General features: G+C 46.9%; 1 protein-coding gene across 1 annotated transcript in view; it reads right to left on the reverse strand.

Annotated features, from left to right (window-relative positions):
- Positions 1 to 10731, reverse strand: part of PASD1 (PAS domain containing repressor 1) — a 78266-nt gene extending 67535 nt beyond the window's left edge. The window contains exon 1 of the mRNA XM_077826171.1: positions 10544 to 10731. The gene's annotated coding sequence lies outside the window, so the exon portion shown is untranslated. The remainder of the gene's footprint in view (positions 1 to 10543) is intronic.
- Between the last annotated feature and the right edge of the window lie 4749 nt (positions 10732 to 15480).

Below are 15480 nucleotides of genomic sequence, written 5' to 3' on the forward strand. Positions count from 1 at the left end.
GCATGTCTCTCACAAATTGCAGGTGAACTTCAAATGTTGTTTTCCTAGGATGTGGACCACATTCTGGGAGGAGAATGTTGAATCAGGACAGGTGAAACGGTGACCCCACTGAAGTCAAAACTCTCATTGCCTTCAGCAGGGCCAGGATTTCACCCTGCCCAATTTAACATGAAAGTAACATTACACTTTTTGGTTTTTAAATTACATGAACAGCTGAGTAGATCAAAGCACACGCCAAAGCAAAACAGGGTCCTCATCTATCATTCATATATGGCTCGTGTCTTAAAAAGAAAGAATGCCAACTATTTGGTGGCCTGTCTGAAATGAGTGTCGGTCCAGTTTCTAGTGGACAGATGTCCACGTCCCAAAAGCCTGGCATCCCAGCAGAGAGGCCAAAGAATGAATGGGTTTGTCTCCCAGTTAGAAACAGTCTGAAGCCCCATGTTAAGGCTAAGGCACACTGGGCAGAGTAGGGAAATTTGCACTACGCTTCCCAGGCTGTACCTTCTCTATGGATAAACAGAGGGCTGCAGTTTAAAACACTCTCAATCTGGCAACTCTCATCAGCATTAAACTGTGTTAATGTTTATTTAAAGTGGTCCCCTTGGTTACGATTAGTGCAGTCACAAAAGGAGAAAACCAAAGAGCAACAAAACCCCTCATTTTGACACGAACATTAAAGTGAATATGAAATAATGCACAGAACAAGTAACTGGCTCCCTTCAATCTCAGTGGATTGTTTATCTTTACTGTAGTAGCAGAATTGCTGAATGAAATATTTACAGTTATTCATGCAATCAAACACATTTCCCTTAGGAAATAACTGATTAAGTATTACACAATCATTCTGAAAATTATTTAAGACTACTCTGATCCATATCCAGTCCAGACAGGCATGTTAATATGGTTTAGAAGCAGTCATTCTTTAAGGCAATGAGAGAATATCCATTTCTGGTGATGATATCCTGGATTGCAATTTGAGTGTACTGCATATACAGGTTAAATATGGTACAATCAGTCAATTAATTTATTTAACCTTATAAGCTAGGGCTCAGTGGGACTGGCAGGGAACATAGAGCAGAATTTGGCCCACAATTTGAGAATTCTTTTTCTGCCAATGTCAAAAGTTTTAATATCTTGCAGATGTTTGCTTCCTTTTTGTAGAATAACAACACTTCTCTTCTAGAGCAGCGGTTCTCAAACTTCATTGCACCGCGACCCCCTTCTGTCTACAAAAATTACTACATGACCCCAGGAGTGGGGACCGAAGCCTGAGCTTGCTGCCCCGGGTTGGGGGCCAAATGCCCAAGCCCCACTGCCCCAGGCAGGGGAGGGGGGCGCCAAAGCCCAAGCCCAAGGGCTTCAGCCCCAAGCAGGTAGCATGTAACCTGAGCCCCACTGCCCAGGGCTGAAGCCCTTGGGCTTTGGCTTCGTCCCCAGGTGGTGGGGCTCAGGCTTCAGCTTCAGCCACAGGCCCCAGCAAGTCTAACACCAGCCCTGGCGACCTCATTAAAAGGGGGTCGCGATCCACTTTGGGGTCCCGACCCACAGTTTAAGAACCCCTGTTCTTTAAGAGCCAAGCACGTGATGCCATTTTTTCTCTTAGTGGGGCTATGTGCCAACAAAATTCCCAAATCAGGGACTCAATGCTATTCTATCAAAGCCACTAGGAATTTTGCCAGGCTAGAAGCAGAATCAGGCATTAATGTCAACTGAGATGATGCCTAAGAAAATCTGAAACTGATGTCAGGAAATGCACAAAAATAAATTCAATGTTTTGCTCAAAAACAACTATTTTATGGTCAAATGTTCAATTTCAGTGACCTGCTGGAAATTTTAAAGATAAATCTAACATTTAGCTAAGCTGATTTAATTCCTCCAAATCCTCTTTTCCACAGTAACTATATTGCAAGAATATACAAGTAAAACATACTCTTTTCTTTTTTTTTTTTTTGTAAAGGAGTAATTATTGCAATAATTATTCCAAGCTCTCCACATTACACATTACTATACAGAGCCATGAAATCCTTGTAATGGCAAAGCTCCTGTTGATTTCAATAGGGTCAGGATTTCATCCCTAGACTTTCTAAACACTGTGCCAGGGATGTGAATAGGGTGACAAGACAGCAAATGTGAAAAATCAGTACGGGGGTGGTAGGTAATAGGAGCCTATATAAGAAAAAGACCCAAAAATCGGGACTGTCCCTATAAAATCGGGACATCTGGTCACCCTAGCTGCGAAAGACAAAAACAAAATATTTGTCTTACGGCTTTTACTACTACTGCACATCTAATACAATACAATGTTTTGAAAGTTTTGACAATATCGGATCATTTAAAATAAGGCTTTTGGCAATGTCCATTTGAAAATATGTCTGATCACTGCAATATTTACTTCAAGGTCAAAGAATCAAGTACAAACATCTGCATCCATTAGTATATGACATGAAACAAACATTTGTTACAAAGTTCCTTGTGAATCTGTAAATCACATAAGAACAAAGAAAATCTACCTTAAAATGTCTGAATGGTAAGCACTAAAAAGGACAGCCCTGGTTCACCAAAGGGCAGACTTCAGCAACAATCCAACAGAGGTTAACTGGAAAATTCGTATCTCTTCGGGGCTTCAATACATCATAATACTGCTTCATCAGATTCTTGCCTTCTATGCAAAATTAATGATCTACTCGCTGATAATTCTTCAGTTAAATAAATCAACAGGACTATGTTAGAAAATCCCACAGCAGTTTCCACAAACACTACAGCTTTTGAAATAAAAAGACATTTTATACTTATAAAACTTCACTCATTGTGGGATCAAGCACATGAGCACATTAGAGACTTCATCGGAGGACAGCTTTCAGCTCAGACACTATTTCAGCTGGATCACACATATATTTAAATCTTTCCATTCAAAAGAACCAGACCAGAGAGGCTGTCCCCTTTGTGCTAGTCTTTTTCTGTCCCTCAAGTGACAACTTCGATTCTACACTCCTGTTCACTAGAGACTGCTACAAAAACAAACAACAAACATGACTGTAGATCATTTTAAACTCTCACTGCATTTTCCATGGCGAATGGGCCCAAACAGGGGAGTCTGGATCCAGATTTGGATATGAATATGAACTTCCCCCAAAGGTTGGGGGTCTCTGATATACAGAGTTCTGGTTCAGACCCATTTCTAATTTCTAAATGGCTTAGTGGTAAATTTAAACATTACTTCATTACACCTGAGACCTGATTCTGCTCCCAGTGAAGCCCAAGACTGCTCTACCACCAAGTTGAAGGGAAGATTGCTCAGGTTCTTGCAAAATCATGCTCCCTGTCCCATTCTGAAGTTGTTGGTTTTTGAGATTCTTACCATGCAAGAGGTTTATCCCATGTTTTAACCAAGGAAAGGAGGAGCTGACACTGAGTTCTGCAAATTGCCCCAAGCAATGGGGTCCCTCAGCTGAAGGTTTTAGCTCAAGCCTAATGGGACCCAGGAGGAAGATTTCAGAAGATCTTGCTTCTGATAACCCAAGTTCCAAGAGTTGTTGAGACAGCCCTTATAGGGCAAGGTACTTAACCGCAGCAGCATCAATGACAACAGGAACCGCCTGTCCCAGGAGTGACTCCCAAGGGTGAATATGCCCCCTATGCAAACATAAAGTCTAATAATGCTGGGAGGCCATTGCCAAAGGTTATCACTCTGACTGATAGACAATAAAAACAAGTCACTGGTTATGTTGACTCAGTGTCTTCTCAAATAATAAAACTCAACCCTCTGCAATAAGTAAGATTAAATATGAAATATATCTGTTTAGGGATAGCAGAAATCCTGTTTTGGTTTGTTTCACTAACACCACTTACTATCCCCTACTATCCACTTACTATTAGAAGGGGAATGAAAAAATAGCCCTGATTCCAGTTCATCAGTGGCAACCACAAATATACCATGCATATTAAACTGTAATGTGTACAGAAAAGGCAAAAAAGAGGGCTGAAGTCTTCTTTAGTTTTATGCTGAACCCCCTAACTGTGTACGATTTGATTCAAAACAGCTTGATCAGAGTGAATTTTTAATCTACTGTAAATCACATTATTGTATATTAGAATCAGAGACAGGCTAAACAGGTTTAGCTCTATACTTCCTAAACATGGGGTGTGATCCTCCTTAATTATTATGACCTCCTTAATTACTACGTTTGCTGGCAAGCAAACACTGGACCAATCACACAACACCCTCCCCCCATAATAAAAACTGACTTGCAGTGGGTTTACTCTGTATTCTTCAAGAGACTAAAACTAAGTGATGCTTCAAAGGGACTTTTTAGTGAAGCTGTTACTAGTTCAGATGGTTCCAGTATGTGTCTTTATATCTGAGTGAAATTTTGGCCCGAAATAAGTCAATGGACTTTTTCCTATTGACTTCCATGGGGCCAGGATTCCATCCCTCTCCCCTGCTCTAGTTAATCTGAATTAATTTTAAAATCCATTGTGTATTTATCATGCTCTCTCTCAGACACCCACAGAACAGTCAAAGGCAGTATGTGCTGCTATCTACTTTTTTTTAATGATTTACACTTGAATGTATTATTTATGGTTGAAACTTTATTATCCTAAAGCAAGGTGCAATAATACTGCCATGATTTAAGGTGAGATTACAGTGGGCAGGTCCCAGAAAATGTTCAGCACAAATAAACCTTATTAATTTAATTTAAGTGTGTGTGTGTGTGTGTGTGTTACAGGCAGAGCAGGTGCAACAAGGGAGAAGATCAGCATTTTTGTGGATATGATTCCTTACACTGCTACATACTTGAAACCCTGACTGAACTCAGACTGTTTGTAAACAAAATTACACACACACACACACACACACACACACACACACAGCATTCATCAGAGCACCTCACATATATTAATGAATGTATTTTCACAACACCCTTGTGATATGGGGAAGGATTACTATTCCCATTTTACAGCTGGGGGAACTGAGGCACAGAGAGTTTACGTGACTTGCCCAAGGTCACACAAGGAATCTGTAGCGGAGCTGGAAACAGATCTCCTAAATCCCAGTCTGGTGCCTAACTAGAGCTAGACGACAGTCAGATGCAGACTATAAATACAAATACAGATATTACTTACAATCTGAAGCTCTAGGCATTGAGTATAAAATTCCATATGAATTTAAAGCTTGTGAAAAGTCACTGAGTGATGGTTTTGGAGTATTTAGACCTTCAGTAGAGAGAGCACACAAGAAGGCTGTTCAGTTTTTGCCCTGTGTGTAGAGATGACCAATGAGCACTGTTTTTAAGGGTAGTTTATATGCTGGTGACACCAGTTCACTAGGAACTGGATTCATTACATATACTTCACTAAACAGCCATCCTATAGCAATGACTTTGGACAGTGCGTGACTGTGGTTGGATTCAAACCAGTAATCTACTGTCATTACCAATCCTGCAAGCCCCAGCATAGGGAAGATGTTTGGCAGTGTTTTATATCACAAATATTACTGAGCCATTCAGTTACTGCAGTGATATGCACCATAGAAGCGCCTACAAAATTAAATAAAATTGTGTTGGCAAAATTGCACTTTAACAACTCATTGGGGTTTGGTTAACATACTTCTTCTTTTACTATCTCAGGATTATCCTCATCTGTGCTGCCATTTTCCAATATTTGAATCTCTTTGAATAGAGAATTTATCAAGTTTGCAATCGCTGCTTCAGGCTCATCCAGGCGGCTTTCTTTTTTCTAGTGGAACATGACTTACGTTATGCATTCAACATTCCTACGTCAAAACTGTTCCGGTGAAGAACGATAATTTATAATTTGCAGCTGGCAATCTTCTAATACTTCTATAGGTCCCTACATACAATCCACAAGAGGTCTGCTAACATGGTTGGATCTGAATGGGAGCAGGGGTAACTTTAAATCTAGTGCCATGATTTACCATCTTTGCACTATATTATGAATCATGTTCAGTCTCCTGAGGACCTTTTAATAGTTACACTGTATTTTGTTAATACTACATTTTGCTTCTCATCCACACCTTATTTCAGGCTCTGTAGAAGGGCTTGTCTACATGACAAAGTTGCATCATTACAATACAGGTGTGATTTTTAAACCAATTTTGTTAAACCAGTGCACATTTTCATTTCAGTGTAATAGTGGGTTATTCTGGTTTCATTTAAGCCACTTAGGAATAAGTTTGAACTAAACCCAAATAAGCCACTTTTAAATGCAAATAAGAGTTGGACCAGTTAAATTACCTCAGTTTAAAAACTGACTGAAGTTGAACTGGTGCAACTTCTGTGCATAGACAAGGCCGAAGCTCTGGAATGAGAAATAAAGTAGGTCAAATTCTGTTATGAACTGCATGCCAGTCGATGCAATTCCACGTACTTCTGTGGAGTGGGCTGTGTGGATGCACGGCAAGTGAACCATGTCTGTGCAGAGGGACAACCCACTAAAAACCAGGGTTGATGTGGGATTTAAGTGATAAATAGGCATTGTGTGGGCCCACTGCATGGACGTGCATTTCATCCAAAGTGCAGGATACAGGGAGCCTATCACCTTTTTGCCCTAAACAGGGGCTAGCCACAACCTGAATCCTTGCACTCATCTGAAATGGACAGCACCACCCTGACAGCTGGCCACACACAGGAGTGTATGCTGCGCCCCCTCAAGGTGCTCAGATGTTATGGTGATGAAGGTGGTGTAAATATTAGCCCGATGGGGAAGAGTTATGGTTGTGCTCCCCCTGCATGCTGGGGTGCATTGGGTAACACTGCACCTCTCTGAGGCACATACCTCACAGACCTCTCCCTCGGGAGGTGTATCTCTGCACCATCACCGACACGGACTTGGGCCTTAAAGGCACAACTGAGTTCCCTGGATCGAATTTTGCTCTCATTTATACACAGCAATCCAGTTGAAGTCACTGAGGTCACAGCAATGCAAATGAGAGCAGAATTTGGTTCAATGGTACTTTAGTGAGGTTACATATGTAAAACAGCAGAATTTGACCTAATGTGTGTCAGATGAATAGGGATGTAAGAATGGTCTCATCAGGTCACAGGGAATAAATGTCAGTGAATTTCTGCATTACTGACTTACCAGATGTTTGGAACTAGAATGATCTAGCGGTATATCATTTCAATAACACACGACACACTACTCAAGCCTGGTCTACACAGTTTTGTATTGGTATAGCTGTTTTGGCTATGGGGTAATTTTTTTTAATTGAAAGAGTCATACCAGTACAACTCTTAGCATAGATGCAGGATAAAGGTGCCTTACACAGGTATAGCTTATTCCTCATCCCATATAGATAAGGCCCTACCAAATTCATGGTCCGTACTGGTCAATTTCACGGTCATAGGATGTTAAAAATTGTAAATTTCATGATTTCAGCTACTTAAACCTGACATTTCACAGTGTTGTAATTGTAGGGGTCCTGACCCAAAAAGGAGTTGTGGGGGGGGGGTCACAAGGTTATGTGGGGGGAGGTTGCGGCACAGCTACCCTTACTTCTGCGCTGCTGCTGGCAGGGTGCCGCCTTCAGAGCTGGGTGCCTGGCCAACAGCCGCCGGTCTCCGGCCACCCAGCTCTGAAGGCAGCGCAGAAGTAAGGGTGGCAACACCACAACCCCCCAAAATAACCTTGTGACCCCCCTTGCAACTCCTTTTTGGGTCAGGACCCCCAATTTGAGAAACACTGTTCTCTCCTGTGAAATCTGTATAGTATAGGGTAAAAGCACACAAAAGGCCAGTTTTCACGGGGGAGGGAGGCAGATTTCACGGTCCGTGATGCATTTTTCATGGCCGAGAATTTGGTAGGGCCCTCCATATAGGAATAAGCTGTATGGGTATAAGTATTTTTATACTGGTCTAAGTGAGTCCACACTAGGGAGGGTGCGCTGCTTTAACTATACCAGTTTGGTTAAAGCAGTACAACTTGTGTGTGTGTATGCAAGCCTGAAGTCTGAATAGTAAAGCATTGCTACCAAATTCTTGTTGCCACTTCTGAGAAGAAGCTGGATTTAATAACAATATCTCTGCTGCTTGATTTTGCTACCAATACCATGCGATTTTTATTATGGACTACTCACATGCCAAAAGTAATCTTTAACCCTGAGCTGCTTTTGAATATGTGGACGCTCAATATGAGTCTTAAACTGGTAAAATCATTTTACACAGTCATATATAGAGCTGCTTGGAAAATAGGAAAAGAATCCGGCACATATTTTTTAACATTTTTCAGTGAAATTTCAATTATTTTCAGAATGTCTCACCAGCTTTACTCACTTACACTAACTCACTTTAGACTCAAAAGCCATATTAACTTTATACTAACTAAAATCAATCAAACTGATATATTTTAATAAGTAAAACAAACAGAACAACCAATAAATTCTTCTGATCCTTTATATATTTTCCATGGTTTCAACTCCTAGCAGTTTTCAGAGCTTCAACTGTAAACAGAGTTAACCGAGAGATATGAAAGATTCACATCAATATCATTCTAATGGAGGCTCGTTTTACCTTAACTGGTTTTTCTTTAATAACCATTAGCATTACGTCTCTTTTACTGGTGATGAATACTTTTCTCCTCTTTACAGTTTACTATATTTGTCAGAGCCTGGTCTGATAAGAAGTCCATAGTGTTATTATTATTACTGCATATTAGTCCACAGGGTACTGTGTACCTATAAAATGCCTCTTCTTCTCATGTACACAGAGCCCAAACTGATTTTACTGATCGAGTAACTACTGCAAAGTACTCTGATCTGTAATTTGTGTTTTTAAAAAAAGCATACAATTTACAATAATCTACGCACAAAAATTCCATTTCAGGCTCTTCAGTATTTGAAACGGTCTTTACAGTATAACCTAGAAAAGTGGATTTACCATCAAGACTATTACCTAGTGTTTGTATGACTCTACAAAGAATAAGTCCTACTTATCATTAACAGTATCCAACATAAGGCACGTTGCTATACCAAAGTTCCAGGTATCAGTAGGTACAATCCAGTGAAATTAGGGGAGGAGAGCACAGGTGACTCAGTAGTTTTTGTTTAAGAAATGAAGTGTCTCTTGACATTTCACCATCTACACAAATAGAACATCTCATCTCATTAATTAGATCAATACCTCTGCTTTCACTGCCCAAGACAAAATAAATTCAGGGTAATAAATAACCACACCCTGGTAAATTGATAAAGGATGGTAAATTTTTAATGGCTTTGACTTCAGCCATATAATTTCTGGGGTTACTCCCCAGCTCAGGAATACAACTGCCATCAGAATAAAGCCTTCTTCAATTTAAGTGTCAGTTCTGCCCCCATATCGGACTATGGGATTGCTCTTAAATCTACTTATGAGGGATCTACCTTGAAGACCGTTCAGATGACTGGCAAAGCTGGAAGTGCAGTGGCTCCAATTCTACACAGGATTGTGGAATTTTACAAAGGGCAAATGTGCTATAAAATAGGTATGACACCATGTGAGTCACATAACCTCAGCTTCAAAATGTGTTTCAAATATAAACCGTCCAGAGCAATCTCTTTACAATTTCAATTATTAGAAACAATACATCTAGGAGTCATCATTTACAAATCTATATCTCAAACATACTTGGATCTTCACATTCCCTTGCTTTTAATGTAAACAGTTTGCAAAACCAAAAAGCACAATATCTATGTTGGGAGGAGTAACTTTTTAACCTGGATTCTAGATTCTATATATAGGAACATGACTTGGCTTTTAATTTTTCTTTCTGCTGCATGTTACTACTACCAGATTCACAGAATTATAGAAATTCAAAATAGAAAGAAATCCTAGAGCAGATCAATTTTCCTTTCACTAAAACAAACAAAACATAACATAAACCTTGCTCTTTTATTATTTCCCTCCAATGATTTCGCAGCACCATGACACACTGTCATTCCAACTATGGGTGGCATTTGGAACTCATACAGTCACTCACTTTCACCCCAAAACCATCCACAGGTAAGTTATGAGTCTCCTCTGCTGCTTCCAAGGCTGCCAAATTTAAGCTTAAAACTACCAGAATGACTTAAAAAAAATATATTCTCTGATTCACAAAAACTCGACTCCATGCCCGGTGTTGTTCTCTCATTTTCACTCTGTGGATTTTTATATTTTTTAAATAAGAGTTTAATTTATGGCTGAAACGTACATGTTTGAAAGCTAATTGTGGGCTGACTGAAGGTGCCCAGCTTCCGCAGGAGTTTAAGCAGGATTGGTGCTCCGAAAAGTCCTGATTCGAAGGGAACGATTGTCTTGGGGGGTGCCTTGGAGGTGTTCTAAGAGCGGAGCACAGGCCCGAAGGTAGCAGGAATCTGGCCGCCAGGCTGATCTAATTCCCTCCATCCTGCAGAAACTCCTGTGACACACACACCTCTAGGGAAGGGGATGAGTGTCTGGCACCGGCATCTCCCTCGCTCTCCGGCTACCTCTGCAGAGCAGACCCACCGCCCTGCGCCCCGCAATGCCAGGAGCCCCCCCCCCGCCCCAGCTCGCCCTGTACCTACCCCGTCTAGGAGGAGGATGCGTTGCCAGGGGCAGGGGGGCTCAATGCCATGCCAGGCGCTCTCCCCGCCTCCAGGGTCACCACAAGCCACCCGGTGCCCCTGCCCAGAGGGAACATGTCACGCGAGTCTCTTCCAGCCACCGCTGCAGCCAGAGCAGGGGGCAGGGGCTCGGCCAGGGCTGGGCTGAGGCGGGCTGCCCCGAGCCGGGCTGACTCGGGGAAACTCACATTTGCAGGGCGAGCTGCCCTGGCTGGTTGTGTAACTCGGCGGCGGGCTTAGCCCGTCCCCCTGGCATTGCACCGGCGCGCTCCCTCCACCCCTCCCTCGGTCCCTGGCACCGCGGCGCGCGCCTGCCCAGCCGGGCGCGCGCCGCCCAGCTCGGGGCGGGAGCCGCTCGCCCGGCGCGCGCCGCGCCTCGGGAGCGCGCCTGCTGGGAGTCGGGGGCCGGGAGCGCGCCTTGAGGGAATGGCGGGAATGCGCCGGGAAACTGGGGCTCTGCTCCCGGGAGCGCGCTCGGCCGGCCAGCCGAGCCCGGGCCCGGATTCAGGTCCCAATCCGGCTCCTGGACTGCGGGGCCCGCGGGATCGTGGCCCCGAGCTCTGGGCGGGAGGCAGCGGGGCCCAGGGGTTTGCGCGGAGCTAGGCGCTGCAGGATGGAGCCGGGTTTACACGGACCCCGGCTCCAGGGAGCGGGATGTGCAGCAGTTCTGGTGCCTGGACCGGGCAGGGCGGGTGGGGGTGCAGGGATCCCGGGCAGGGCGGGTGGGGGGTAGCTGGGGGTGCAGAGATCCCGGGCAGGGCGGGTGGGGCGCAGCTGGGGGTGCAGAGATCCCGGGCAGGGCGGGTGGGGGGCAGCTGGGGGTGCAGAGATCCCGGGCACGGCGGGTAGGGAGGTAGCTGGGGGTGCAGGGATCCCGGGCAGGGCGGGTGGGGGCAGCTGGGGAGACAAGGATCCCGGGCAGGCGGGTAGGGGGGTAGCTGGGGGGTGCAGGGATCCCGGGCAAGGGCGGGTGGGGGGCAGCTGGGGGTGCAGGGATCCCGGGCAAGGGCGGGTGGGGGGCAGCTGAGGGTGCAGGGATCCCGGGCAGGGCGGGTGGGGGGCAGCTGGGGGTGCAGGGATCCCGGGCAGGGCGGGTAGGAGGGTAGCTGGGGGGGCAGGGATCCAGGGCAAGGGCAGGTGGGGGGCAGCTGGGGAGGCAGGGATCGCGGTCAGGGCGGGTAGGGGGGCAGCTGAGGGTGCAGGAATCCCGGGCAAGGGCGGGTGGGGGGCAGCTGGGGGTGCAGGGATCCCGGGCAGGGCGGGTGGGGGGGCAGCTGGGGAGGCAGAGATCCCGGGCACGGCGGGTAGGGGGGGGCAGCTGAGGTGCAGGGATCCCGAGCACGGCGGGTGGGGGGCAGCTGGGGGTGCAGGGATCCCGGGCACAGCGGGGGGGGGGCAGCTGGGGGTGCAGGGATCCCGGGCAGGGTGGGTGGGGGGCAGCTGAGGGTGCAAGGATCCCGAGCACGGCGGGTGGGGGGCAGCTGAGGGTGCAAGAATCCCGGGCAAGGGCGGGTGGGGGCAGCTGGGGAGACAAGGATCCCGGGCAGGGCGGGTGGGGGGCAGCTGCGGGGGTGCAGGGATCCCGGGCAGGGCGGGTAGGGAGGCAGCTGGGGGGGGGGGCAGGGATCCCGGCACGGCGGGTGGGGGCAGCTGATGGTGCAGAGATCCCGGCCACGGCGGGTGGGGGGGGGGCAGCTGAGGGTGCAGGGATCCCGGGCAGGGCGGGTAGAGGGGTAGCTGGGGGGGGGCAGGGATCCCGGCACGGCGGGTGGGGGGCAGCTGGGGCTGCAGGGATCCCGGCACGGCGGGTGGGGGCAGCTGGTGGTGCAGAGATCCCGGCCACGGCGGGTAGGGGGGGCAGCTGAGGGTGCAGGGATCCCGGGTAGGGGGGTAGCTGAGGGTGCAGGGATCCCGGGCAGGGCGGGTCGGGGGTAGCTGAGGGTGCAGAGATCCCGGGCAGGGCGGGTAGTGGGGCAGCTGAGGGTGCAGGGATCCCGGCCACGGCGGGTGGGGGTGCAGGGATCCCGGGCAGGGCGGGTAGGGGGGTAGCTGGGGGGGTGCAGGGATCCCGGCACGGCGGATGGGGGGGGAAGCTGAGGGTGCAGGGATCCCGGGCAGGGCGGGTGGGGGGGCAGCTGGGGGTGCAGGGATCCCGGGCACGGCGGGTGGGGGGGCAGCTGGGGGTGCAGGGATCCCGGGCACGGCGGGTGGGGGGCAGCCGGGTGCGCTGGAAGCGCCAGTGCCCTAGTGGGGAACTCGCACGGAAAATAGGTCAGCCAGGACGCTCAGCGCCTAACACCATCCCTAGCAATAGCAAGTCGGCTCCCTCCTTCAGAAATCAGGGCTGGAGTCTGCCCCGTCGCTGACAGGTCCCTCTCCTCGCGCTGCCTCCCCGGGAGCCCAGGGGCCCGCTCCTGGAGCCTCTCCTCTGTGGGCTGCTGGGACTGGGGGGGGGGGCGGTTAGGGACCCCTTGGCATTTCCTCGGTCCCAGCCAGAATGAAGTCACGCTGCCAGGTGAGGCCTGTCCATCCTCCCTCCCCTGGCAGCAAGAGCGGGGCCTGGGGCTCTCAGCAGCTCCAGGGGCGCAGCGCAGGTGGGCAACGTTTGTCCCTCGGTGACCTGGTGGAAAGCCTGGAGGGGCGCTGGTCTGGCCGCAGAGAGCTGTGCCCCCCCGGCGGGAGAGAGGGCTGCGGATCTAAGGCGGTAACACCCCCCCCCCCCCCCGCAGCTAAGTCACAATAACCTTTCTGCTCCCGTGACAAGACACGCTGCGCATATTCCGGCCCTGAAACAAGCTGTTCGAGGCGGTGATTACTCATAGCAGGGGATGAGTCACTGCTTTAACATGTGCTTTAGCAGAGCCTTCCTCCTAGGACCCCCCCTCGCCCCCCATCTGACATCTTCCCACTTTCACAACAGCAGGACTCCACATTTACCTCTAAATAAAAGGGGGGGGGAGGAGGTTCAGGAAAACCAGAGGGCTCTCCCAAGCCATGTAAGAGTGTTTGGAGATCCATAGGCGGATCCATGCATCCGATGAAGTGAGCTGTAGCTCACCAAAGCTTATGCTCAAATAAATTTGTTAGGCTCTAAGGTGCCACAAGTCCTCCTTTTCTCATAGGCGGAGCTGGTTTTCGACCTGTTCCATTAGGTGAGGTTGCTCACCCCTGCTTTTGTTACCTCTTATTTCTGGAAGCACTCTAGCCCAAAAGCTTTGGCAACAAAATTTTCTATTTTACTCCTCACCCTTCCCCAAATGTCCGAGGGAAGGGGGTGCCTCCACCTTCCCCTCTGCAGTGGAGAAGTAGAAACCTTTGGAAATGTTTTTCATGCCGTTATTTTAATAGTACAATAGCACTTAAAAGACCCTAGCAAACATCGGGGCCTATTGTGCTAGGCACTGTACCAACAAGCAGAAAAAGAAGCCTTCATAATCTAGGATTATGACAAGAAACAACAGCTACAAGAAATAAACAAAAGGTTAGGAAATGAGGGAGGATGATGACTGAGAACATCAATTGAAAAGACAAATTAGGCAGCAGGTCACCCATGCATGTTAAGGCTCCTCATTCAATGTACTTAAAGGTTAATCATGTTTGTGCCTGTAAGAGGGGGGCCTTAAACTATCACTATTAGGGACTATCAAGGGGAGAAAGTAATATTATGGCCACCTATCAAGAGTACATATTAGCCACTAGAGTGGGTGATAAGAACTGAGTAACTAAAAAATCTGCCAAATTGTTATGCAAAGTAAACATAAAATAAGGATAGTACCAGCTCAGGGTGGTTTTATGGGAGCTAAGGCTTTGGCTGTCATGATAAAATACTATCTTATTATAGACACACTGAAGAGAAGGGAGGCAGGAAAAACTGCTATAAAAAATACTGATGATGAAGAAGGGAATGTTTTTGAGGGTGCAGGTGTGGCCATTTATATCGCCCTCACATCAGAATAAAGTACTGGTCTGAAGCAAATTTCATAACATTGGGCCAAATCCTGGCATCAGTGCTGAGGCAACAACCCCATTAACTTCAGTGGATTGGGCTTTGGGTAACTTTCTGTTGTCTGAGCTAAAGGCCAGTCATGCAACCAGTTACCCCTGAGAGTGATTCTTACTCCCATTAGTTGTCCCAGTGAAGTCAATGGGACAGATTCTTTTTTTCACATCTACTTATGTAAAGCACAAACATCTTTGTTAAAAGTAATGGAATTACAGTGGTGCAAAAATAGTATTCAGCCATCACTTGTGAGAATGAGGGGTAGACCCTAGGAGCATGATTCTGATCTCACACCAGCTTTACTCTACTGTAACCCTGTGGGTGTCACAGTCATTCCCTACGTCTTTTGGGTGGTAAGGTAAAATTACAGGTAGTTGTTCTAAAGACGTGAATAACCCTCACTGACCTAGATACATTCACAGATGTTATGTCCAACAAGTAATTATGTAGGTGACTAATCAATTAGTAATATTTGTACTGTTACCTGTATACAGATATAGTCAATAGTTCTGTGCCAAGAAAAAACACACAAGGCTGGGTAGCAGACTAATGAATATAAAAAAAAAATCAGACCCCAAAAGTGACAGACGGAATGTTTTATAACAGAGTATGGCTTAAGAAAAGAAAAATCTATTGGCCCTAAAGAAAAAAAGTGAAGTTACTACTCTAATAAAGAAACCTTAGTGATACTGATCATTATTACTGCACACTAGAGAAAGAAAACCTCCCACGTCAGCTAATCTCTCTCATAGAGAAACAAAAGATGTACCCCAGCATTTTCTTCAATTTCTCAAGTGTAAAAATGTCTTATAAAAAACCCAGTTAGAGATTAAAAATACAGTGTGGTGATCCTCATTGAACAAACTGGCAAAGCTGGTTCTCACTTCTGTAAGAGTGG

This window comes from Eretmochelys imbricata, chromosome 9 (genome assembly GCF_965152235.1).
Source record: "Eretmochelys imbricata isolate rEreImb1 chromosome 9, rEreImb1.hap1, whole genome shotgun sequence".
Taxonomy (NCBI): domain Eukaryota; kingdom Metazoa; phylum Chordata; order Testudines; family Cheloniidae; genus Eretmochelys; species Eretmochelys imbricata.